This window comes from Stegodyphus dumicola, chromosome 8 (assembly GCF_044657685.1).
Source record: "Stegodyphus dumicola isolate Sdum_Otavi_A_Nest chromosome 8, ASM4465768v1".
In the NCBI taxonomy this organism is placed as follows: domain Eukaryota; kingdom Metazoa; phylum Arthropoda; class Arachnida; order Araneae; family Eresidae; genus Stegodyphus; species Stegodyphus dumicola.
In genome coordinates, this window is record NC_140775.1 from 139,634,721 (window position 1) to 139,659,939 (window position 25,219).

At 33.3% G+C, this 25,219-nt stretch overlaps 1 long non-coding RNA gene across 1 annotated transcript in view; it reads right to left on the bottom strand.

Annotated features, from left to right (window-relative positions):
- Positions 1-12,443: 12,443 nt before the first annotated feature.
- Positions 12,444-25,219, bottom strand: part of LOC146995985 (uncharacterized) — a 44,357-nt gene continuing 31,581 nt past the window's right edge. The window contains exon 2 of the long non-coding RNA XR_015042754.1: positions 12,444-12,699. This is a non-coding gene — a long non-coding RNA (uncharacterized LOC146995985). The remainder of the gene's footprint in view (positions 12,700-25,219) is intronic.

The window sequence follows — 25,219 nt, forward strand, 5'->3', positions numbered from 1 at the left end:
CGAGGCAGCCCAGCAAGCAACTCGTAGAGATAGCTACCCAGTCAGAGCTGTGCGAGTCCACGAGCCAGTGGATCAATTGATGGCTCGTTTAGATGATTTATCCAGACAAGTCGATGCTTTGATACGGAGTAGGAGCGAGAAGAAAGTGGCTCTAAGGTGTTGGAGATGTGGTAGTGAAGGTCACCTAAGACGGAATTGCAGAACGCCCCAGGGTACGGAATATAAAGCAGATGATTTTACCAGACACGTCAGTGGCTTGAGACGGAACAGAAGTGAAAAGAAACTAGTTCTAAAGTGCTGGAACTGCGGAGTTGAAGGCCACATACGAAGAAACTTCAGAACACCCCGAGGTACGGAAAATACGACCATTTCCCAGCAACGACGCAGTAAACAAATTAGTGACCATATCGAGGAACGGAGGTTGCCAGATAATGAAAAACCTTGTTTTAAAGCGCTTAAAATTTATACAGTGAGTGGCAACAGTAACGGACTGTCCATTAATGGGAATATCGATGGAATTCCTTGCAATATGATCATTGACACAGGAGCTAATGTTACCATCATTAGGAAAGATTTAGCTGAACAGTTTAAAGAAAAACTTATTTGGACGCCATCCTGTGTTACCCTTCAGACTGCGTCTGGTGATAAGATCGACATAACTGGGAAGTTAAACGTAAGCATCACGTTTGGAAGTGCCACCTACCATCACACGGCTTATGTGGCGGATATCACAGATTCATGCATACTCGGATTGGACTTCTTAAGGAAATACAATTTTTCCTTAGACTTCAAAAACAATAAGCTGTTCTCAGCATCTGAAGACATGACGATCCATCTTCAAAAGCAATCATCGCCTGGAAACGCCGACGTCTCATATGAAAGACCCTATTCAAAAAGCTGCCGAAATCCTATTAGGGTCGGAGAGAAACACCAGACTACCGGGTATTCACCATCACAGATGCTCTCCGGTCGAGACCTTCGTCTGCCTTGTGACCGCCTGTTTGATCGCCATACGGATGCGCCTTCATCGCCTGAGGAACACATCCAAGATGTCCAGGCCCGTTTTGAAGTGATGCACCGTTCCGCACGAAAGCGAGTCAACCTGGCGACGGTTACAGCCGAAAACATCGCGGCAAAAACATCACGGACGAAAACGTCGCGGAGAAAACAACGCAAGGCAAAAACATCGTGCTACAAAACATCGTGGGAGAAAACACCGCAAAGAAATAACATCGCAGTCCTAAAACATCGTGGTACAAAACATCGTCGTCGAAAATAAAGCGGTTCAAAAACTTCGCAATTTAAAAACATCGTATCTACAAATCATCGCATGACGATAACATCGCAGACATGCTTTTTTCAAACATGCTTTTCACAAACATGCTTGAACTGTAAATGGATATTCCCATAATGATTTGTGAGCGCAAGATGGAAAAAAGGATAATTTTTACTTTCACATTTTTTTATTAACTAATAGATTTTTGCTGAAAAAGTAAGAAGGAAACTTAAAAATAGCAAATTAATGCAACTTATAGCAATTAATAGAATTTTAAACCGACATAGTTAACTAACAAAGGCCATTAATAAATAATTTTTTTAAAGTTTTTTATAAAGTTTTTACTGGTAATTTTTCATGAAAAGTATAAGCTATAAGTTGCATATAATTTTCTATGCTTAAGTTTCCTTCTTACTTTTTCAACAAAAATTTATTAGTGAATAAAAAAAATGTGAAAGTAAAAATTATCCTTCTTTACATCTTGCGCTCACAAATCATTATTGGAACATCCATTTACAGTTATTAAAGCATGTTTGCGAAAAGTATGTATGAAAAAAGCATGTCTGCAATGTTATCGTCATGCGATGATTTGTAGATACTTTATTTTTTACCACGATATTTTTAAACTGCGAAGTTTTTGAACCGCTTTATTTTCGACGACGATGTTTTGTAGCACGATGTTTTAGAATTGCGATATTTTCTCTTTGCGATGTTTTCTCCCACGATGTTTTGTAGTACGACGTTTTCGCCTTGCGTTGTTTTCTCCGCGACGTTTTCGACCGCGATGTTTTTGCCGCGATGTTATCGGCGGACACCCCTGGCGACAGAGAAAGTGAAGTCCAGATACAACACGAGAGCTATTAGACATAGATCCAACAAAGGAGACAAGGTGTGGTTGTGGAACCCGATTCAACGAAAAGGACTCAATCCTAAATTACAGTCACCTTCGGATGGTCCATATACAGTGCTGAACAGACTGAATGACGACGTGGTTCGGATCCATAAGTCTTCGAACTCTAAACCTAGAGTCGTTCATTACGACAGGTTAGCTCATTACTATGGTCATAGTACGTAATGTAAATAGTAATTGTAAATAGTGTAAGACCATGGTCCTTTTTGTTTCTAAATGTGTATTTAGTATTTGATTCGTATTTTGCATTTCATTTGATTTTGTATTTGATTTGTATTTGATAGCATTTGATTTGTTTTATTTATTGCATATATTGTTCATGTTGTTTATTATTGTAATGTAATGCTTATTATTGCAATTATAACTTTGGTTGTAAGTTTGACTTCCTGTCCAGGAATTGTACTGCCCGGGACGTGCAGTCCTTGGGAAGGGGGCAGTGTTATAAATTTGGTATTTAAAAAGCTAATGTTAGTTCAATTATAAATTAAATGGTTTTATTTATCGCGCAGTGCAGCGAGTGACGAATATTAAAAGAAAGCTAAGCCGGAAAATTGAAAATACAAGAGCGCGTGCATTAAATAAATAAATATCTCTTTTTGATTTCGAGAAAGTACTGGAAAATTCTAGCGCGTGATTTTAAAATCTTATAAAAGGAGGAAAACATCTCAGTTCGTTGTTGTTGCTTAGTTTGTTGTTGTTTAGAAAAGTGCTCTTGTTGATTGTAGCGAATTCGCGGATTAGCTTTCTTTAGCTGTTTTGAATTACGTTCTATTGGACATTTTAAGTAGTTAAACGATAACTGCTGTTAGATATTGTAATATTGCACGATTATTTGAAGACATTTAATCATATTTGTTGTGATAGTAATAACTTTTTGTTCATTTTTCATCGGACTTGTGCATTCATTTCGTAACGAACCCGTACGCACGCAACAATATATTGCTCTATGTTATTATTCTTAATCACAATTAATGTGGTAGAGAGAATGAACTTCATATAGTTTAAATATTTCATTTTTGAGGTATACGTACTTAACAAAGTGCATTTAATTTCGTGATTCCTGACTGCATTAATTAATTAAAGTAATTGAATTGAGCTATTTTGAGGAAATATAAAGAACACAGTGTTCGTTAATTTTAAACATAGAAACAATGTCTTACTTAAGAGCTCGTAAGGAAGATTTGCAAAATCTCGCGGCTGAACTGGGAGTTCATGTGACTGCAGATTTGAAAATAGTCGATTTAAAACAGAAAATTGTTGAAAGTAGAGATTATGATGAAGTCTTCGTCAAAGGAGTCTTAGACACAATAATAGAAGAACGGAAAGAGAGGGAGAAAAAAGAAGAACGGAAAGAGAGGGAGGAAAGAGAAGAACGGAAAGAGAGGGAGGAAAGAGAAGAACGGAAAGAGAGGGAGGAAAGGGAAAGAGAAGAACGTAGGAGACAGGAAGAAGCAGAAGAGCGGAGAAGAAACGAACAGTATGAATTAGAGAGATTAGAAAACGGAGTTGCGTCACCTTATGCAGAAATTCGATGACAAGAAAGGAGATATCAGTCTATATTTGCTATTGTTTGAGAGGCAAGCAGAATGGGCTAAAACTGATAAAGAAGAATTTGTATCTCATTTACTAGGACTACTTCCTTACGAAGTAACCCAGTTAATAGCTAGAGAACCCTCCGATAAAGCTAAAGATTATGAACACATGAAGAATTTATTGTTAAGACCCGGAAACTAGAAGACTAAGACCCGGAAAAGTTTAGGCAGAAATTTATGAAATATCAAAAGAGTACCGAATCCACATGGGTGGATTTCAATTATGAAATAGAAAATTGTTGCAAAGAATGGGTGACTGGTCTAGGAGTTAAGACTTTTGATCAGTTGCTAGATTTGATGGTGATTGACCAACTTAAACGTCGAGTTCCTCCTGAAATCCGAGATCATTTTCTTGATGAGTGGGTAGAGATGATTTCATCTAAAAAATTAGCTGAAAAACTTGATGCCTATGAAAACGTTTGCGGAAACTTTCAAAAAACGCCTGTAGTGGATCGGCAAAAAGAAAGATACAATGCACTAACTCAACGTAAATTGAGTTCAGATAATAAAAATAAAACTGAAAAAAAATTGTCATCAGGATTTAATTCGCAAAGCTGGTTTCATAGACCTAGACGTCCACGTCCAGATGATAAATATGAAAAACGAAAGACGCCACAATGCTATCAGTGTGGGTCCTATCAACATTTAAGACCCCAATGTCCAAAACTTAAGAATAGTACTGAATCTCCTGCTAATCTTAACGGAATTAGTGCAAAACCAGAGGATAAATTTCTATTACCTTATACCAGTAATGGGTTACGTAAATGGTCATAAAATTCCTATATTAAGGGATTCAGGTGCTAGTATTGATATAGTTTGTCGCAAATACATCACGCCGGAAATGCTGACAGGTGAAAATGTGTGGGTGCAGCAGCCGTTAGATTTGAATCCAACCTGTTTACCATTGGCTGAGATCGAACTAAATTGCGATCTTGGGCGAGTAATAACTAAGGCTGCCATTATTAGAAATGAACTCGACAAGGGAAGGTATTTATTAGGCAATCGAATTTTTGCACTGCTGAATAAACGAAGAAAGGAACCTGATAGTCATCCTCACCAGGTTAATGCCGTATTTACTAGATCTCAAAGGAAAAGAAAAATAGCAGAAGAGAAGATCTTGGAACCGATGAAGGAAGAAAAAAAAGCATCCAGAGATGTCTTTAAAGAAGAAGTTAAATCACCGGAATTAGGCGTGGAAGATGTTCACGAAAAATTGGAAAACGATAAAGAAATTAATATTGAGTATCATTTTGCAATGCAGCGTTATCATCATCTTTCGGCTTTTGATTTAGTATCAAAGCCGCTACTAATAGACGAAGAAAACAATTGTCGAAAGCAAATGACAAATGGATATTATCCGAAAGGCACAGATGAACTGAGGAAAGGCTTTGCTGTGAACTATAGCCGAGGAACTGGTCCACCATGGAAGAGATCTAGGCGCCATCAAGAAAAAAAAAAGAAGACTAATTTGAAAACTGTCCATTTTCATCCTATTTAAATGTGGTGTAAAAATATTTGTTTAAAACTTAAAATTTTCGGCCTGAAAATTTGGAAACTTATGAGAGAAGTTATCTTTTCTCATTAAGCAATGGAGCAAGCCGAGCTTATAAACTTTCGAAATTTACAGAACTTTTCCCATCGGTAAAAGTCTCTCCGTTGGGGGAGAGATTGTAACAGTTTTAAATAATATTAAAATCTTGTAGTTTAAATAATTTAAATAGATGAACATTAAGGCATTTGTGAATGGCAATATTTGAAACCAGACTCGAGTGGCACGTGCGACTCTCGCAAGAAGAATGTAATTTATTTTTAAAATGTTAGAATATGTTTTCTCTTCTTGTTTGTATGTCGCCATTTTTTCAGTGTTAAATAAAAGTTATTGCTGTGTTCCATCATTGGAGTTGCTTCATATCGCCAAAGAAGTATTACAAAGCTATTACTATTTTTTAATACTTTATTTTGATTGAATAATTGTTATATTGTAACGTTTTTCTCTTCTGACACCAGCTATTGCGTTATTTCTCTTCCTCTTCACGTTCAGATATGAGTTTGTGTGGACTTGGAGTGAATAATGACGACACTTGATGAAGCATCGAAACACACTTTATTTACCAATGTTAATCAGATAGCTCCAAAATCACTTTTACGGTCGTCGAACTGTTATAAACACGCTGACACGTTCAGCGACACAGCCTTCTCACTGTCAGGCAATAACGGTGGAGACAGCTTCACTGCAAAGCACCAGAGTACAGCTTCCGACTCTGCTTGGTCGTTCTCGGAACTCCACGTACTCTCGAGACTCTCCTCGCTACAACTCGTGATGCACTCGACGATACACAAGAGTATAGCTCTCGACTCAGCACAGTCTAAGACAAAACTCGACGATGCACTAATTCGCGATACACTAAAAGACTCTCTCGATGCACTCGACAACCAGCTCGGCGATAGACTTCGAGACACTCGATCAATGACTGACTATCAGCTCGCTAGATGAGACACACTCACTAACTGACTGCGGACCAGCAGGGTTTATGTAGCTTTCGGCTTGTGTTCGAGAACATTCTGGGCTAAACCGGTAAGAATTCATTCCAGAAGGTTCTCCATCCGTCCATGGTATACGCCAATTTTGTCGCCAAATGGCTGATTTCTCGCCAAATGTGGCAACCATGCTTTCCTTTGTCATTTTATGGCAACCCTAAAACTGCTTTGCGGAGAAGCCATCTTACCGCGCCTGTACATTTCGTAACAATATTTATACTTTATAATTTTTGTGTGGTAAATTTTTACAGCATCATTTTTGTGCTATTTAATCAGAGGGGAAGAATACGTTAAAATACTTAAAATTATCAGAAAATAATCTTATTACCTTCTTATTGTGAACACAGACTTACAAAACTAATTTAAAAGAAAAAAAAAAGGGGCCAATGCGTAAGAAAAGGCTAAAAAACCCTGATCTAGAGTCTAAAACGAAGGCAGTAGTATTCCATAACTTAAAAAGAAGCTAAAAGTTTTTTTTTACAAATCAATTTATAAATTATTAAAAAAAGAATTTTAGATATTTCAGCTCGAGTTAATCATCATAAATACTGAAGAGGAAATGAATTTCACTTTCTAACGTCATGAATATGATCGTGAGATTTGAAAAACAGAAATTTAATCTTTCTGATCGAAAAATAGGAAGTCATAAGGAATTGAAAAATTGACAATGTTTTACAGATGGTGGTTTTAGTAACATCATAATGAATACCTACTCTCGAAAAAAACTGGTCACTTTAAAAAGTGGTCTGTTACAGAGAGTGTGGGAAGCGCAGCTATGCGTTTGAAGTAAATGTATTCGATTGGTTGTATATTGTAGACGGAAGTATCCTTAATCAGAATGTTATGTCTGAAATTTCATTTTTTCATTGCAAGAGTCATATCATTAGACAAGATGGTAATGAATATGCAGCATCAGCATCAAGATCGTTCCAGTTCGCGTATATGTTGCAACTGTGTAGCCAATGATTTGGTTAATAACTGATCTTTGCTCCGAATATTCATGAAGTCATTAGAAATGAATTTAAAGCAGTATTGTTGTAGTGTGAAAGTGGGGAAAATGACTATTCAAAGATTTGAAGACAGAGATTTGATTAACTCTTCTTCGTACTTGTCAAGATATAAATACACTCATTTACGAATTTTTGCAATAAGCATAATCATTTTATTTGAGAATACATTGATATCCGAATAGTTTTTTTGTCGGTAGTTGAAAATTAGTAAGTCTAAAAAAAGAATTAAGCTAATCTGTAAGCATATATATATATATATATATATATCATATAGAGTAATGAAGGTAGTTTCTAGTAATTTCTGTCCAAGGTTACAAACTTTATCGAAATCCAGCAGGAGCTAAAAATTTATAGTGACAAATAAAAAAGTTATACTTGTTGACATACATATATATTTATTTCTGATGCATTAAAGAAAATTTTAATAAATAAAAAAAATAATAGATTGTCGCTATTTATTCTCAATTTTATTTCACTTTTAGAGTTTTCTTAATTTGGTTTAATCCTAGTATCCGGTGCACAAGGGACTTGGCTACTTTTGGCGACTTTATGATGAGCAGTAAAGGGGACATCTACGATGATTACAGTCAGAAGTCTTTAATCCGGACTCGTCGGGACTTCAGAGATTCCGGATTATAGATCATCAGTTTAAATCTGGTAAGATGGCATGCAGAAATTATAAAATTAAAAATATGAAACCGTAATTCATAAAATAATGAGCAATTATGATCTAAAGGGTATCAAAATTTACAAAAAAAAAAAAAAAAGCTTAATATTTATTTGTTTACTTTATTAAACATTTCTTTCAACGCGCGCATACGTAAAGCATACATTTCGCATAGCCGAAATTAGAAAATTGCAACCAGAAAACTATTCGATTTGTATTCGTGATATTTATAATGACGAGGAATTTGATTTAAATCATATCAAAGACGGAATACATCGAGATGAATGACTACATTTAGTAAAGAATTATAAGCCGAACAAAATAAAAACATCTGCCCTGAAGATAACGATAGTGCTGACAGATCAACTTCCAGTTCATTGCACGCCGCGACGTTCCCCCTCCCCCCTCGCAGAGCAGCATGAAATTGATAAACAGATTTCGGAACGGTTAGATAAATAAAGGATATGCCTTATTATCCATTTTTTTCCAGCAATTAAACTTTTTGTTTGATGGACATCGAAACATACTTTCGTTTTGTAGATCCTTTGCGAGCTCCAGCATCGGAAATTCTATTTGACATAATCGAAAGTTCAAGCTTACTTTTATAAAATTGCTCTTACAGTCTGCAAAAAATAATAAGCCGGATCCAGTTCGAAGATTAAGGAACAACGCAATCATTAACATTAACTGAAATAGATAATTAGATAATTTTAGCTTATACCGTCCGTTATACATTAAACGCGAAAACGTATTCTGCTCTTGCGCACACCGATATGTGCAGTCGTAAAGGTCTTACGCCCACGCGTAAACGCCTATAGGCATGCGTCAACGTGGCGCATGCGCAGAAAGTTTTTAGCTTTGAGGTCCGGATTATAGATCATATCGGATTATGGGTGTCCGAATTAACGACTTTTGACTGTAGTTAAACGGGTCATTTTGGTGTTGGCGATAATTTTCAAAATCGCGCCAAGGCTGCACCGTATACTAGGATTTTACCATTTGTTTATTTATAGTAAGTTATATAGCTGCTAATTCAATACATCAGAATTATTTGAAATAAATATCAGTCTGAAAATTTAATATTTAGCCATCAACACATTTGAAATTACAAAATGTAACCAACAGAATGTTTCTGCCAGCTTTTAGGCTTCGAATAGAAAATAAGTGTAAATCGGAATTTATTTCGCGTTATTATTATAACTGTTTATGCATGTTTTGATAAATACTTAGTAAACAAAATTTTAAATTTAATTAAAAGTTATTTTACTAAAAATCTTTAAAAAATTGAAGAAAATAAAAAGAAAGTAAAATCGGCTCGTCAGCTACTTTCAGATCATGTATTAGACCCGTATGCAGTTTGACCATTGTATTAGATGATCCCCATCAGAGAGTTTAGTGTATATTTATTTAATAAAATAAAAGATTTTACAGCTTCTCTAGCCTCAAATGTTTGAGGAAAAAATAGTTTTTTATGCTTTTTATTTTAAATTCATTCTTTCTTCTTTTGGTGACACAAGACATCAGAAAAGGCCTTAAGAAATAGTTTAAAAAGTTCAGTACTAACAAGTGTGGTCATGTCTGTTTAATTTATTTAGCTAATTCAAATTTAAAATTATCTGTTCTGTAACTCCTCCTATCTTGTGCTCCACATGTTTTCCCAGCTCTTACGAAATATGCATATGAGATAATACAACACAACAGTTCCGAATATGAATTGAATGATACCAGAATATTTTGATGACTGACTTATTTTTTTCGTCTTTTGACTGTCTTCCCATGAAATAGTTGTTTCAGCTGATAACAGAATTTTTAAGGCTGTAAAATCGTTTTCTTAGGTCCCGTATAAATCATACTGAATTAAGACTTTTTTGCTCACAGTATTATTTATAGTAAGATTCAGAAATTATCATGCCCCTACTCTAAATAATTAGTAATGTTATTATATACGCATAAGTATGTAATACGTACAGCGAATTCTTTCACGACAGTTACCCCCGGAAATAAATTAAGAAGATCCGGAATTAACAAGATCAGTACTGAAATCACATTTCTAAGATAACCACCTACACAGAAGACAGAATTGTCTGGAGGCGTGGATGACGTCTTAGTGAAAGGTTAACATTAAGTATAAAAATATAATGATTAAAAAATAACATTAAGAACATTTCCAGTGCATCGAACATGTCTGGCTCCAGCATTTTCGGCGCCCTAAGTCATCAGTATAGTTGCCCCTATAAATTAAATATACTAATAATTCAAAGCATGTTTAGTTGTGGCTTGTGAAAATTTAACTGTTGCTCTCCAAAAACTGGTGCCCTAGGCAGCTGCTTCAAATTAAGCATTCTTATTATAACTGAAAAAATGAAAAATCTTATTATTTTTTAAAGATTAGGACTGAAGATAAAAGATATGGCCGTTGAAATTAAATTAAAACAATAAAACAGCAATATGAAAATATCAGGTTACAGACTAACACCTCGAAGAGTTTTCCACTAACATTTCAAAAAATTAACAGATGTTTATAAGTTTTAAAAATGCAAATGTCAAGCAAGTTTAAAAAACTACGATCTCATTTCCCTACGTTAATTCCACCTTAATACTAAAAACAACTTTAAGGTAAGCAGCTTTGATTAACCTAAAAATTTCAGAATTAATTCGCCAGGAATTCAAAGTAAAGAATATACAATTATGTATTTCAAACGGGCTGTTCAAATAGCAGTGCCAGATGATAATGAGAGAAAATGTATTGTGATATTATTTTATCATATATATATGTTGCGTGAAAACTTATGCGTTTATTAAAAAAAAAAAAAAAAAAAGAACAGACATAATGATTCAAGACGTAGCTGTGCGTTTATTTCAATGAATTGATTATTTCATGAAACTTGCAACAAATATTTTTCTCAAACGGAATAATTTTTATTTTGACAGGGTAAGAATTTCGCTCCTTGAAACAATGAACACTTCGAAAAGATTTTCCTCAATGTGCTTAAAAATAAATTGCATAACACATTTCTAATAATAATGTTATGCACTTAATAATATAGCAAATAGAGAGCTAGTCTGTTGCAATAATTTATAATATTTTATGCAACAAAATTTTAATTCTGGAGCGTTCGAAAAGAAATAGTAATTAAATAAATTAATGAATTTGCAATTTAGTAAACATTTCTAATTCCGTCTTCCAATCGGTTAACATGCAAACACTTAAATTACTAAAATAGAATAGAATATTTTTCACACATATATATATATATATATATAAAAGAAGAAGAAGAAGAAAGAAAGAAAAGAAAAAGGAATGCAAAAAGGAAGATTTTATTGTTATTGAAATAGCAAATTGTTTGCAAATGGCGACAGAGAAAAACCCAGAAAAACGAGAAGTAAACGCCAACCGGCATCAGATTCATTGCTATTTTACATGAAATTTCATTCAACTGCAAAACAGCATTTTGAATGCCGAAAAATTTTCTGGCATCCGCAGATAAGGCCTTCAGCACTTCAAGTAACTCCGTAGATTTCTCTGAAACTATCAAATGAATAAACTTGTTTAAAAGAAAAGAAAAGCAGCTGTGCATATACATAGACGCTTGGGCAGTCCAAGTACTTTCCTAGTTATTTTGATCTTGTATTCGTCCTTTGACTCTCAGAATAGAATACGTTGTTGGCTGTCCTCCCCGCGATAAACGAGAAAAGGGTTACAGTTGCCGTATTTCAGCTGCTAGAATTGCTCTGCATTTCTGTTGACATTTCAAACGTTCCGTTTTAAGTGCAAGTTTTAAAATAGTTAAGATAGACGTTGTTGGCTGCTGTTCTTGAGAAACAGGTTTTGAATACATGCGAAAATATCTTTCCCATGTCATCCGCACTTCATTGGTTATTGAGAATTACATTAGGGAGAAGTAAAAAGTCGAGAAATATATATTTAATTTAACACAAGACTGCGCTGAATATCACCAGTGATAACTCAGTGTAAGTTTATTACTGCCATGAATATTCTAGATGTTGTCTACAACTGATCCTTGAAGGACGCTGGTTTGAACTGCGCGGCATCACTTACATACGAAATCCACCCTCCCTTCATGAAACATTTCTGAATATTATTATTATTAATATTATTTTTTAAGGTTAAATTTAGTTTGAAAAAGTCGCAAATGAAATACGCGGGCAATAAATGCGATGAAACTCTTTCCAAGACGATCAGCCACGATTCCAAGGTTTTGGGTCCTCTTTGGAGGTGTTCAACTTAGAAAACAGATTTTGGAATTTTTCCCTTATAGGGCAAAACAGGCCAAACAATTTTCTCCAGAAAGATGCGTGTGCCATCTCGATATTTCCGGGGAAAAAAAAATACTTTTGTCATCAGTTCATTGCGGTAAAATTTTTTTTTAACAATAAAAAATATCTCTTAGACTAATTATTTTAACAAACGAAGAAATAAATAAACTGCTACACTATAGAAACTTTTTATTAACAGTATTATTTCAAAACCAAAAACCTTACTCTAAAAGATTTAAAAAATACATTTAATTCAATGGTGACCGATAGCCAATGTTGGAGTAGATATCTTTCTGTAGAAAAATGTTTGATACGTGTTGTCTTACGGAAGAAGATTTTCACGCTGTTGCTTGTTTATATTCGCATAAGAACTTTTCACATTCAGAGGTGGTTATGTCTTACGGAGGTGGTGGCCACAAGAGAGTGTACTGTATAGAAAAGAAAAAAAAATACAGAAGGATAAGTTGGGTACTTCAAGAATTCGTAAATAAGAATCACTTAGTAGCATAAATACATAAACTTATAAATACTGCGAAACTTCTTTAAGAACGACCCCTCACATTTTTTTTTTGTTTTTGTTTTGTGAAGGTGGTCGTCTTAGAGAGGTGGTATACAATATCGACATCATATTATGATCTCAGAAATACATGCATTCTTATAAGATGCTGTCTATAGGGAGATAGTTATCACGGAAGATTTTATTGTTCTACAGTGAACATTCATTCTGAGGAACATTTAATTTACGAATTACAGTGGAACTTCCCTAAGTCGGAAACTCTCAGTTCCGGAGGACTTCTACCTCCTGTTGAGAAATTCGTACAAATTTGTGAAAGGGAAATAAATAACCTTTTACTTCCAAGAACAATTCTGTTATTTATAGCATTATGATAAATATATTATTTCTAACTTTACATCAAAATTTTTGCATAAAAGTTCATATATTTTATCGTAGATTACTTGGACAGCATGATCGCATTCTCTGGTTTCGTGTAATGTAATTATTTTACGAAAATTTTGATGTCAGCTTTGTGCTATCTTAGCTTCTGTATTTTAAGTCCTTCCTGCCTCTTTACTTTTCTAAAAGGAACGCTTTACTTTTCTAAAACGCATGCTTGACTTTTTCCGAATAAATTAAGACATCTGGCATGCATTCGGTCTGACGAGTTATGCATGCCAGTGCTATGACTGGCAGGGCGAAGGGCTAGTTTAAAAACAAAGTCTAGAAAGTTGCCTAATTAATATTTTTTAAAAGTGTAAAAAAGGGCGAAGAATTTGTTTCATAATTCCTGAAAATTTCGAATCTTGTAACAGATGTATTTATGGACGTTAGAATTTTAGAGTCTCATAAAAGAATATAAGATTAAGTTTCAGAATGAAATTAAGTTTGGTTTGGTTTATTGAGATTACGGCAAAGCACACTAGAGCTATCTGCCTAAGCGGAAGGATGCTTTCGTGGAGGACTTTCTAAGGGAAACTGACTCGTATACACGTTACACATAGGGAAAACCACGAAAACACCCATGCAGCCAGCCCGTTCGCGGGATTCGAACCTCGGACCGAACTACCAGTGTTCAGCGACTTTACCGCTCTGCCGCTGGTGAGCTGAAATTAAGAAAACCAGCTTTTAAAATCAAATGTAAAGCTGTAAAATGCTATAGCTGTAAACTGCTACAGAAATGCTAAAGCTATAAAATACAATGTTTCACAATAAAATTGAGAAAAGCAGCTTTTAGAAAGAAATGCTAAAGCTATAAAATTCTATAGCTGTAAAGTGCTACAGAAATGCTAAAGTTGTAAAGTATATAAACAAGGGGGAAGGAAGAGCATTTATAAAATGGCAGAAGAGGTTTAATTAGATATAGTAGGTTTAATTTCTTTGTAAATAATTATTTTTTCCGAGGGAAGGGATATTAATAAATAAATCAATAAAATTAATATTAGAGAAATCTGTACGAGAGCAAGAAAAATAGTGTGACGTATTACAACAACCCCAAGCGAATCACGCGATGCCAAAATGAAGAACTACAACTTTCTGCTTACAGTTTGCTGAAGTTCAGTTCAGTTTTTGAGGCCCCTTAATTATTTTCAGTAGCACTATAATATGCGAGAAATATACAAAGACATTTTGAAGAAAAATGTAATGTACACTGCGGAAAAAAAAAAGTAACAGTTCTATATCTCCCGCTCTACTGGGCCGATTGACGAAATTCAACTTGCGTTTTTCATGTCTCGAAAGCGCGACTTAGGATATGTATTAGGATTATGTATAGCATTGTTCTAATGTAGGTATTTTGACACAAAATCGGACTTTTTCTGAAATGACATGTCAATTTTTTTTTCCATATTTCGAGCCCACCAGCGGCCGAGCGGTAAAGTCGCTGAACACTGGTAGTTCGGTCCGAGGTTCGAATCCCGCGAACGGGCTGGCTGCATGGGCGGTTTCGTGGTTTTCCCCATGTGTAACGTGTATACGAGCCAGTTTCCCTTAGAAGTCCTCCACGAAAGGCATCCCTCCCCTTAGGCAGATAGCCCTAGTGTGCTTTGCCATAATTAAATACACCAACACCATATTTCGATTCTACTACTCAAATTATGCCAAATTGCCAAGTTTTGTAAAAATTGCACAAGTAGTTTTTAAAAAATCAGCTCTCAAAATTTAAGCTCCTCAGTGTTAATTGAATTTGATATACTATATTTATTAATATCTCTTTTTGTATTAAACTTAATTGATTATTCCTTTGATATTTCGAAATTTAGGTTCATTCCAAATAAAATTCGCCCATTTTTTATGATTTATTTAAAATTATTTTTAATTTGTATTTTTAAATAATTTTTTATAAATAAAAAAATTTTGAATTATAACCCATAAAATGTTTACCAGCATCTTAAAGTTGACGTATTTCTAAGCATACCTGCAAAAAATTACAGTTTTTTTATTCAAAATCTCCGAAGATATGCCTGAATTTATATATTGGTGCGTTTTGAAATTTGGCATTCCTAGTAAATATAAGGTAAGGCTAGTGCATGGTGCATAAGTTGCTGTATTGTTGTATTCATATCATATTTTATTCTTGCTTGCAATTCTCCGTATTTGCCAGCCATGTTTACAGCATTATCGCAGGTTTACCCCTTACTGTTTTTTTTATATTTATTTAAATCTCTTTAAAATTCCAGAACATATTCCTCTAAGTAACCAGATTCGTGCTTTTTGATACTGATAAAACCAAAAGATTTTTCCTTCGTAGTATTTCCATCGTTGTCAATAGATCTCACAATGCAAGTTATTTGATCTATATGAGCTACATCACGAGTATTCTCTACAACAATAGAGGAATAAAACTTGAGAACCTAAATACTTTTTGACTATTCATTAAACTTATACATTCGTTGTATATCGTGTGCGATAAATAATTTACCTTTCCACTACCTAGGTTGTTAAATTTTTGTTTTTGAATTTATGAAAAAGTTACTGAATTCCGCTAAATATTCAGTATGACTTAAAAAAATTTGCCCTTTGAGGTAATAATAATAATAATAATAAATAAGTAAATAAAATGAAACCTTTTTTTTTTATTTCAAAGCTTTAAATTTGAGGTTCTCTGTTGATTTAGGAGGCCCGCGATTCGCGCGGCTGTGCAGAAATCCGCCGCAGGCAAAAATTGTTTTTTTAAATGTAGAAAATATCCCAATCTTTTTGTCATCCGTATTTTAAACGAAAGCGAAAATTTTGTTTTTTTAAAATCTGTAAAAATTTCAAAACTTTAGAGAGCATGCATTTTTAGATGTTAAAATTTTAAAACAAGTCGGAAAAAATAAGCAGTTTTCAAAAATTCTCCAAAAAATCAGAAATTAAGTTAAAAATTTCATATACATTTCGTTTAAAAGATTGTGCTAAAAACCGTTTTAATATTTAATTAAAAATGTCGAAGATTAAATTTTAAAAAAATTGGGAAAAATCGTTTCGTCACATTGTATTGTCGTTCACGTACAGAAGAGTGTGCAAAAATTGAGCTCGATAGCTTATTAGTAAATAGTTTAAAAATCGATGATAAAATTTTGGCAATAAAAGCAAAAACCACGAGCCCAATAAAAAGAAAAAAAATAATTCAGTATTGGAAATGTTTAATTAATTTTTAAGTAAAAATTCAAAATCTGCCTTAAGAAAAAACAGATTTCAGAAGAAAATTTTTAAAAATAAATATTTATTTATAAAGATGATAAAAAAATAGATTTTTTAAGAAAAATCACGTAGTCAAAACTCTTGAAGTGAAACGATATTATTCATGTATTCATGTTTTACATAACAAAGAATTTAATGATAAAATCAACAAACTTATTTTCGAAACCAAGGTGTTGTTTGAGTAACTTCTTCACCCTGCTGATTATTTGCCAATTCAGACTATAATTTACGACGGTATGTTGAAGATAATTTTGCAGATGTGTTATACAGACAGCAATAAAATTAATAATCGAGTTGGACTAACTTAACATCGTTTTTCATCATGGTTCTGAACTGGAAAACAAGCTCTTTAGAATTCCCAATGAGTACTCCCAGAGTTTTCCAAGCTGAATTACTATGGATTCACGAATCAATTAAGTGGTTATCTAATCATTCCTCGTTAAGACCATAACTTTCTTATTTGACTGCTCCTCTTTCATGCTTATAGTCCCTTATACCCTCTCCTGCAATAAATTAATTGTCACTTCTCATGCGACTCTTAAAGATCTTAATAATAAAAGTGCTGATGTCATCTGTCATATACCGGCCACATGGGCAATTTAGGAAATAAAAAGGCTGACTAATTGACAAAACAAGCTACAAATCTTCCACAATGACATTGGATAAGTCTTTCTTCAAGAAACAAAGTTGGAGTTAAGCATTTATCAAGTGGAATGAATGATAATACAGAAATTCTTCTCCTGCCTTTTTGACTAAATATTTTCCTTCCATTATTCACAGACTCAATAATAAAAATTGTCTTACAATTTTGAAATTATTAAGTTTCTAACTGGGCATGATAATTTCAATTCGTATCTGAAGAGACTGGCTATCTCATATAGACCATAACTTCACAGGAGTGAAAAATGTCGAACATTTATTGTTCTACTGTTCAAAACATAAGAAAGGAAGAAAATAATTCATTTAATTCTTTAAACATAAATGTTTCCTCTCCCACTATATACTTTTTCAAGATAAATTGACTTGACATAAGCGAATACACTTCTTTCCGTAAATTCATTTCTTACATTTCATCTGTGAATTTATAATTTATTTTATTTCGTGTTGTGTTTTTGTATTATTTCCTTTTATTTACCTCTGTAAGTTTTGTGTAATACCATGTGATGCTTAAGAAATTTAAATAGTCTTAAAATGAAAAAAAAAAAAAATCTTTTTCAAGATTCGTAAGATTCATGGATTCAATTATCCCTTCCCTAGTACTTTTTATAAATATACCATATAAATAAACATTTAAATTATTCAGAGTAACGTATTCTTCGCAATTTTTATTTAATTAAATTGTGCAGCATCTTACTCATGAATGCAAATAAAGGGAGCTCCTGATCACCAAGGCTCTTCTGTCAAATATTTTCACTGACTTATTTCAACCTTCACGTTTCAGACGAAACTCACGACTTTTGATGTATAGAATATAACTTCTAAGACCTAAAAAAATTAAAAGCGTAATACTCAAATCTTAGGCTGACATCCTTAAGCAGGAAATTTCTGCCTATGTCCCGATTGAGGCAATTAGAGCTATTAAGATTAAGATACAACATTCTTTCAGAAGTCTTCTTCAATGCTTAATTTTCAAAGTTTTTATAAAGGAAAATTTATATGATGGTGTTTTTTAAATGTGAAACCCTAGGCCCAGGCCTGTGCAGTAATCAGGTCTTAGTACTGTCAATGCAAAATTAATAATATCGAGCCTCCTTGAAATTATTTCTGGTAATAAAAAAAATTAAAATATAAATCAAGAGAAAGCAACTTATGAGTCGCTGAATTTCGTAAGCATTGAACCTTTGTCTCAGATGATTTGAGTTTAAAATATTATAGTTATAACTAATACTAGACTAAATGCAGTAAGAGTAGTCATGACTTATACACCCTCTTGATTTTAATATACTGTTGTGGGTGCTGTGTCCGCCGAAAACATAGCGCAAATACAACACAAGGCAAGAACGTCGTGGTACAAAACATCTTAAGATAAAAGAAAGCAAGGAGAAAACATCGCAGTTCTAAGACATCGTTGGTATAAAACGTCGTTGAAAATAAAGTGATTAAAAAAAACTTTTCAGTGTTAAAACATCGTCGTAGAAAATATCGTGGAAAAAAATGCACCACCTACAAATCATAGTATGCCGGTAACATCGCAGACATGTGTTTTCCAGGCTTTAAAATTGTAAATGTGTATTCGCATAATGATTTTTATGTCAAAGAAGTAATGAGGAATATTTTTACTTTTATATTTCATCCTTTTGAAGTAACTAATATTTTTTTTTTCTGAAAAAGCAAGAAGAAAAGTTAAGCATTCAGAAATGAAAATTAGTAGAAAATTAATGCTACGTATATTAGTTAACAGAATTATAAGTTCATGAATTTAATCATTAAAAACCTTCATTTAATAAAACAATTTTAATATAGACAACCTCAGGCAGTTACTGATTTTCTCTTTCCTAATAATATTTAGACTATGTTTTTAAAGAAAAACTGATAATTCAAGTTTATAAAAGGTATTAATGAAATAATGCATTTTAATTATTAAGCGTACAAATTTTAAAAGTCTATTAATTGCTATACTTAGAATAAATTTTCTATTCATTGTGAGTTTTGGAATATTTAAGTTTCCTTCTTGCTCAGCAAAAATTTATTAGTTAATTCATAAATATGAAATGTAGAGGTAAAAATATTCTTCATTCCTTCTTGCGCTCACGAATCATTACGCGAATATACATACATTCATAGCTTTTAAAGCCTGAAAAGTCTGTTTCAGGTATGCTTTATTTTTTGCCACAATATTTGCTACGACGATATTTTAAAATTGCTCTGTTTTTGAACTCTTTCATTTTTCGATGATGTTTTTTCTCTTTACTTTCTTTTCTCCCATGATGGTTTTTTATGCAATGACGTTTTCATTTCACCTGGCGTTGTTTTCCCCTCGACGTTGGTGTCTTCTGTAACCGTGGATGCTCGTTTAGGTAAATAGCTGAAGCAAGTAGAATTATTAATAGTAAGAGGAGATTGATCGTTGATCTGGTCGAAAAGACAACGATACGAATGTTATACTTATCATTGCCAACCAAAGACATTAGATTTAGTAAACCCTGTCATGGAGGTTACCGCTTTACAAGGGCGTATTTAAGTGATTTTAGGGATTCCACAAGCTGGCACATATTAAGTTTCCTACGGCTGTGGTCTCAAAGTGCATGCGGGCAGAATGCACTAAAAACATCTGATGCGTCAGAAATTTTTTAAACAAAATAAAAGTTTTTAAATAACGGAGGATTTTTTTTTTAAATTTCGCTTACTAAATGTTTATCACAACAAACGTAAACAACAACATTTTGACAAACAAACATAAAATTTTCAGAATAAAATTTTCTTCAAATGATTCTAGCATGTTTCAAAATAATTTACTTAAATCTAAACTAAAAATAAACAAATCATGAAAAGGTTCTAAGTTTTCAGAGAAAACTTTCCAAGTGAGCCAGAACTTGAGAATGAATAATGACAACCTAGTTTCTTTCTCTTATTTATTAAATTTCCCTTCCACGCATAAATAAAAACACGTATGTTTATTTCACTACAGCTTGACAGTTCGATCATGATTTTGGATCATTGATCTGATCCTTGATTGATGAAGTTTGTACTATTGGAAACAAATTACAAAATTACCTTCATCATGGACTAAAAATGCTCATCAATCAAATGAGGTTTTTTCTGAATTTTCAACTGTGAAGAAAAGCTATTCATCTGTAAATCTGTTTTCAGACAAAGTGATCTTTCTTAGTACGAAAATTTTGGAACTAAGCATTTTTTTGACACAAATGAATAAAAGTTAATCAGATCTGTATCTTAATTCATGTTGTGATGTAAACACAGATACCTATGATTGCCAAAAGTGCCAGAAGGTAGTGCTTTTTACTTCCTTGTACGAAATAAAAAGGAAGTATTGTAAACGCGAAAAGTTTCAGGCAGCATATTTCAACGAAAATATCCATTTTGACCGCTATCGAATGCAATTTAACGATGTTTTTGTGTGATATCTGTAGGTAAGGTCAGAATAAAATACTCTTTTCCTTCAAAAAAATTATAAAACTGCTTTAAAATGAATTCTGAAGAGAAATTTTCGTGGTGTCTGTACGAACGTATGTACGTACGCGCGTACGTACGTATCTCGCATAACTCAAAAACGAGTAGCCTCAGAACGTTGAAATTTTGTATATAGGACTGCTATAACATGTAGATGTGCATCTCGTATTTTGGTTGCAATCGGCCGTACCAAACGTATATAAATATATTTATATATATATATCCACTCTTTTACCCGGCTCAGTGATCTCAGTTTCTTTACTCTTATATGTTTGTAAATTTTACATTTTTTGCTTTAAAAATGATTGAATTATGTTGTTTTTATCTTCCGGTTAAAGATTTTATGCCTTTAGTAAATCTGTGTGCAATATTTTTAGAATTATCAGCAATTTTAAAGTTGTTTAATTGCCGCTAAGCCTGTTTTTAATGGCGGCCATTGATGTTTACATTTGAAACAGGAGACTAGTGGATTTGTTGCCAATCTAGAGAAACTTAGCTTCGCAACAACAAAGATAACGCATTCATTTATTATTGCCAATTAAATCATGCTTAATTCTTTCTGGAATTTTTTCGAGGAAATAAGCGTTTGAGATTTACTTCGTAATTTTTAATATAGATATTTTGAGTTTTTATGTATTTTTGCCTTCTCGCGAAGTGAGAACTGAATTAATTAAATGAGAAATACTCAATCGTCTGTGAAAAACTGTTTCTGTTTTGTTTTGTTTGCTTAATTTCTTTTATACATAGTTCTAGCTTTATTATAGTATTTGAATAGAACATGTGGCAACGATTAGATAATTCTTTAAATGATATACATTTTGTGCATTCTGAGTTATAATATGAGTGAAATATAATACTGTTAATTGAATCTAGCGCCAGAGTGTCGCTATGGTAAACAAAGTGAATTTTAAAGAATGCATTTATTCTATTGTGGTGTATGCACTATCGACGAAGTAGATTTAATTCAATCCAATACGTTTAAATAAAATGCAAGAAAAAATGCGTATAATTTAATATTCCGTACAAGGAAGTCATGAGGTGTACACATCAGATTTTTTCTCCTAGTGTAACAGAGCAGTTGGAATCTCACAAAATCTGTGAAAAAAGTACAGTGAATTTTTTTTATGACGACCTTCTCCTGTAGACGACAGCTATGAAACTGTTCAGTATTTCTTAACACTTAAATGAACATCATTATTAAATATTATTTTTCAAAGATGACACTAACCCAGAAGACCAAAATCACTCAGGATCGTAGACGGTCACTTTAAGGAAGTTTTACAAAGTTATCAGCTCATTCTAGTAATGACTGAAGCAGTATTAAATTTTATAACATTTGTGAGCATTTGATTTAAGTTGTATTAGATTATATTGCTTTACAGAAAATGATGAACAAACGGGATTTAATATAATGACTTACCATACGACTTGTAGCATAAAAGAATTAGATTATATTATCGAGCATGCAAATAACTCATGGTAATGTCCGAAGCAGACGTCCAATTAGTATCCCTTGTGTGTAATCAATTAATTCATCAAGCTATCATTTAAGACTGAGTAAATGATTGCTGAATACTACGAACTATTAGAGAGCTATTGAAAACTTTAAACCATACTTAACTATTTCCACAAAGTGGACTTTTGTGAGAACTAACTGATGACAAAGTAATTACATCGACAGAAGCGAGTGTACTACAATTAAAAACAATTAGTAACTTAGGAAAATTATATGAACAGAAAAATCATTCAAACTATGCTAATTCATTTCGAAAGCACGTCAAAACTTCAAAGAAGTATTACGAACTGTGCAGACTGCATTTTGAAATAAAGAAATGATAAACCTTTCGCAATCTTTCGGCCCTTCAAAGTCTTCCACAAAGGCATTCCATTCAAGACAAATAGCTCTTGAATGCATAGGTCTCTGAAGAGATACAATTCAGTATCAGCATTTATGTTCTCAGAAGTACTGGCAACTTCAAAAGTGGCTATCTTATAAGGTATGTTCTCCCTCCTTTTTCATGCCTTCGTGGTGTAATTGGAAGCATACTCGACGCGTATTAGAGAGGTCTAGTGTTCGAATCCCGGCGAGGACACTGCACATTATTCACGACTCCTGCTTACAAAAAAGAAAAGAAAAGACTCTACAAGTGTCGCTCGAGGATGATAATTCGTCACCATCAGGATTTGGCGATGAGCGCTACAGGAGACGAAAATTATCTGGAGCCGTAAATGGTCGTCTTATGTTTGTCCCTTTATAAACGATGAAACTTCTCAAAGACGACCACCCACAGTTTCACGATTTCGGTCTTTTATGAAAATGATAGTTTAGAGAACATTATTATAGATTAAACTGCTTTCAAACTATATTTTCAGAATCACTAGCCAAATGTCAGTGGAAACCGTCGGAGCGAATTTCACTGCACTCTTAATTTTTCCGATTTTGAACTGAATTTTGAAATTATGTTTTGAAATGAAGCCATAAGTATTCGCATCATTAGCTATGCTAAATCATTTTTAATTTAAGAGCATAGAGAGTTGTGATGTTCCTCAGTATTTTGATAAAATGTCGAGGAACCTAGTGAACTAAGTAGCGAATTATCTCTACTTAGTTCTAAGTAGTTACTACAGAGACTAGAGAAGGTTCAAAATACCTTTTCTTCACTCAATAATAACAGATGGTCCCTTCTCGGGCTTACAGATGGCCCCGTTTCGGACCTCCACTTGGGCTTTTAAATCAGGACACGAAAATAAGAAACTAATCTAACACTAAACTAAATAGACTTGGACAAAGCTAGACACAAATACTTAACGTAGTCGGCCCTTAAATTAACATAGGCCCATACAATAAGGCCGAGCGTAGTAGATTCAAGAACAAAATAACTAGAAGGCAAACACGCCTCAATAAGGACTCCTAAGCGCTCTCTCTCGAAGTAAGTTGAACTTTCTTTAAATATTTCTTCTACCTCATTTATATTTAACGCGATTCTAGAAACTTATTCCGGTAGGGAGTTGTAAATGGAAAACAAGAACTGAAAAGAAAGAGTTTCAAAATTAAGAACAAAATTAAATTAAATCTCTGTACTTTACAGAGTTTCTTAAAATAGACGCATTTTAAGTAATTTAAATAGGTATTTCCAAGTTATCTCATAACCTCAGGGCTGGAATGTTAACATAGCTAACTTTTTCTTAAATTCTGTTCTCATTAGGAATATGACAGTTCACATGAACATTTATTTATTAGCAAATGCCTGATCTTACTACAGTCACCACTCGCACTTACTGAAATTGCAGTGAACCCTCTCTATGCTGACCACCCATGGCTTCAAATGATTTTGGTCTTCTGTACAGGCGGTGATCTTAGAGAAATGTTCATATTTGTTAAAATTACATTGAATTCTTGCTAAGATGACCATCCACGGATTAAGACAACTTTTCAAACTTAAGATTTTCTGTGGAAGTAGGCGGCCGTCACGAAAAGGTTCACTATGTTCATAAAAAAGAATATCACGAAGACCAGCCTTCGCAGCTCTAATTATTCTTTACTGCCTTTTCTTCGTAACATAAATTTACGAACTGCAACAAATAGCATATTAGCAAAGAAGAAATGAAGAGCTCCGCATTTATTCTGGAATTGGAACTGAGTAATTGCGGTTATTTAATAAAGAAAAGAGTTTGCAAATGTTGGATGCACTGGATACGTACACAACCTCTTTGAAAAAGTACGTTTTAATTACTATTTAGACATTTTTAAAATTATGGAATTCTGAACGAGATTATACATTCAGCCCTCTTGCGAAAGATCCTACCTCGATCGAGACATAAAACATTTAGAAAAATTTCTTTTTTTCGAATGAAGAGCTCCCAGAATAATTTAAAAAAGTCTCTAGACATGAGAAGAGTATTTCCGTAACAAGTCTTAGAAATCATGATAAGTTACCAACATAACAGTTCATGTAAGTATATAATGTAAGACCTTTACAAATTTGAGCAGCACTATAAATTACTTTTAAAAAGTGTTCATATCAAGTATTTTAGCTGTATGCGTAGTATGTTTAAATTTCAGTGGAAATAATGGTTTAAAATAAATTGCATCGTATTATATTCTTTTGTTTCAGTTGTCATGTGAAGCTTACCACTGAAAGAGGCGCGTGGTTCGAAATTTCGTTTTATTGCATCCATATTTAATTTGCACCTTCGCTGTACAGTTGGATTTGTTCACAGTAATCTCTAAAAGCAATTACACATACTACCGGACAGATTAAATGAATCAGCACGTTAGTCTGCCTCATTTTTTGTCAAGACTGGAATGTAAACACCTCAGATAAGAATTGACTTATTTTTTTTTTTTTTGAGTCACTCTATTGTTTATAATGAAAGAATAAAATGAATTGTTTATCGTCACAGAAATAAAAAAGAAAGTTTAAATTTTTTCTTTTATTTATCTATTTATTTTGTGAAAGATTTAAAACAAATTTTCTGGCTAAATCTAAAACAAAAGATATTTATATAAAAGAACATATTTTAAAAATTACGCTTCATTCCCGCGAGCTGCGAGGTGCGCTCAGTAATAAGGTTTCTGACTGCAAAAAACTGTAAACCGATAGAAATCTATCGGCAGCTTCGTGAAGTGTATGGGG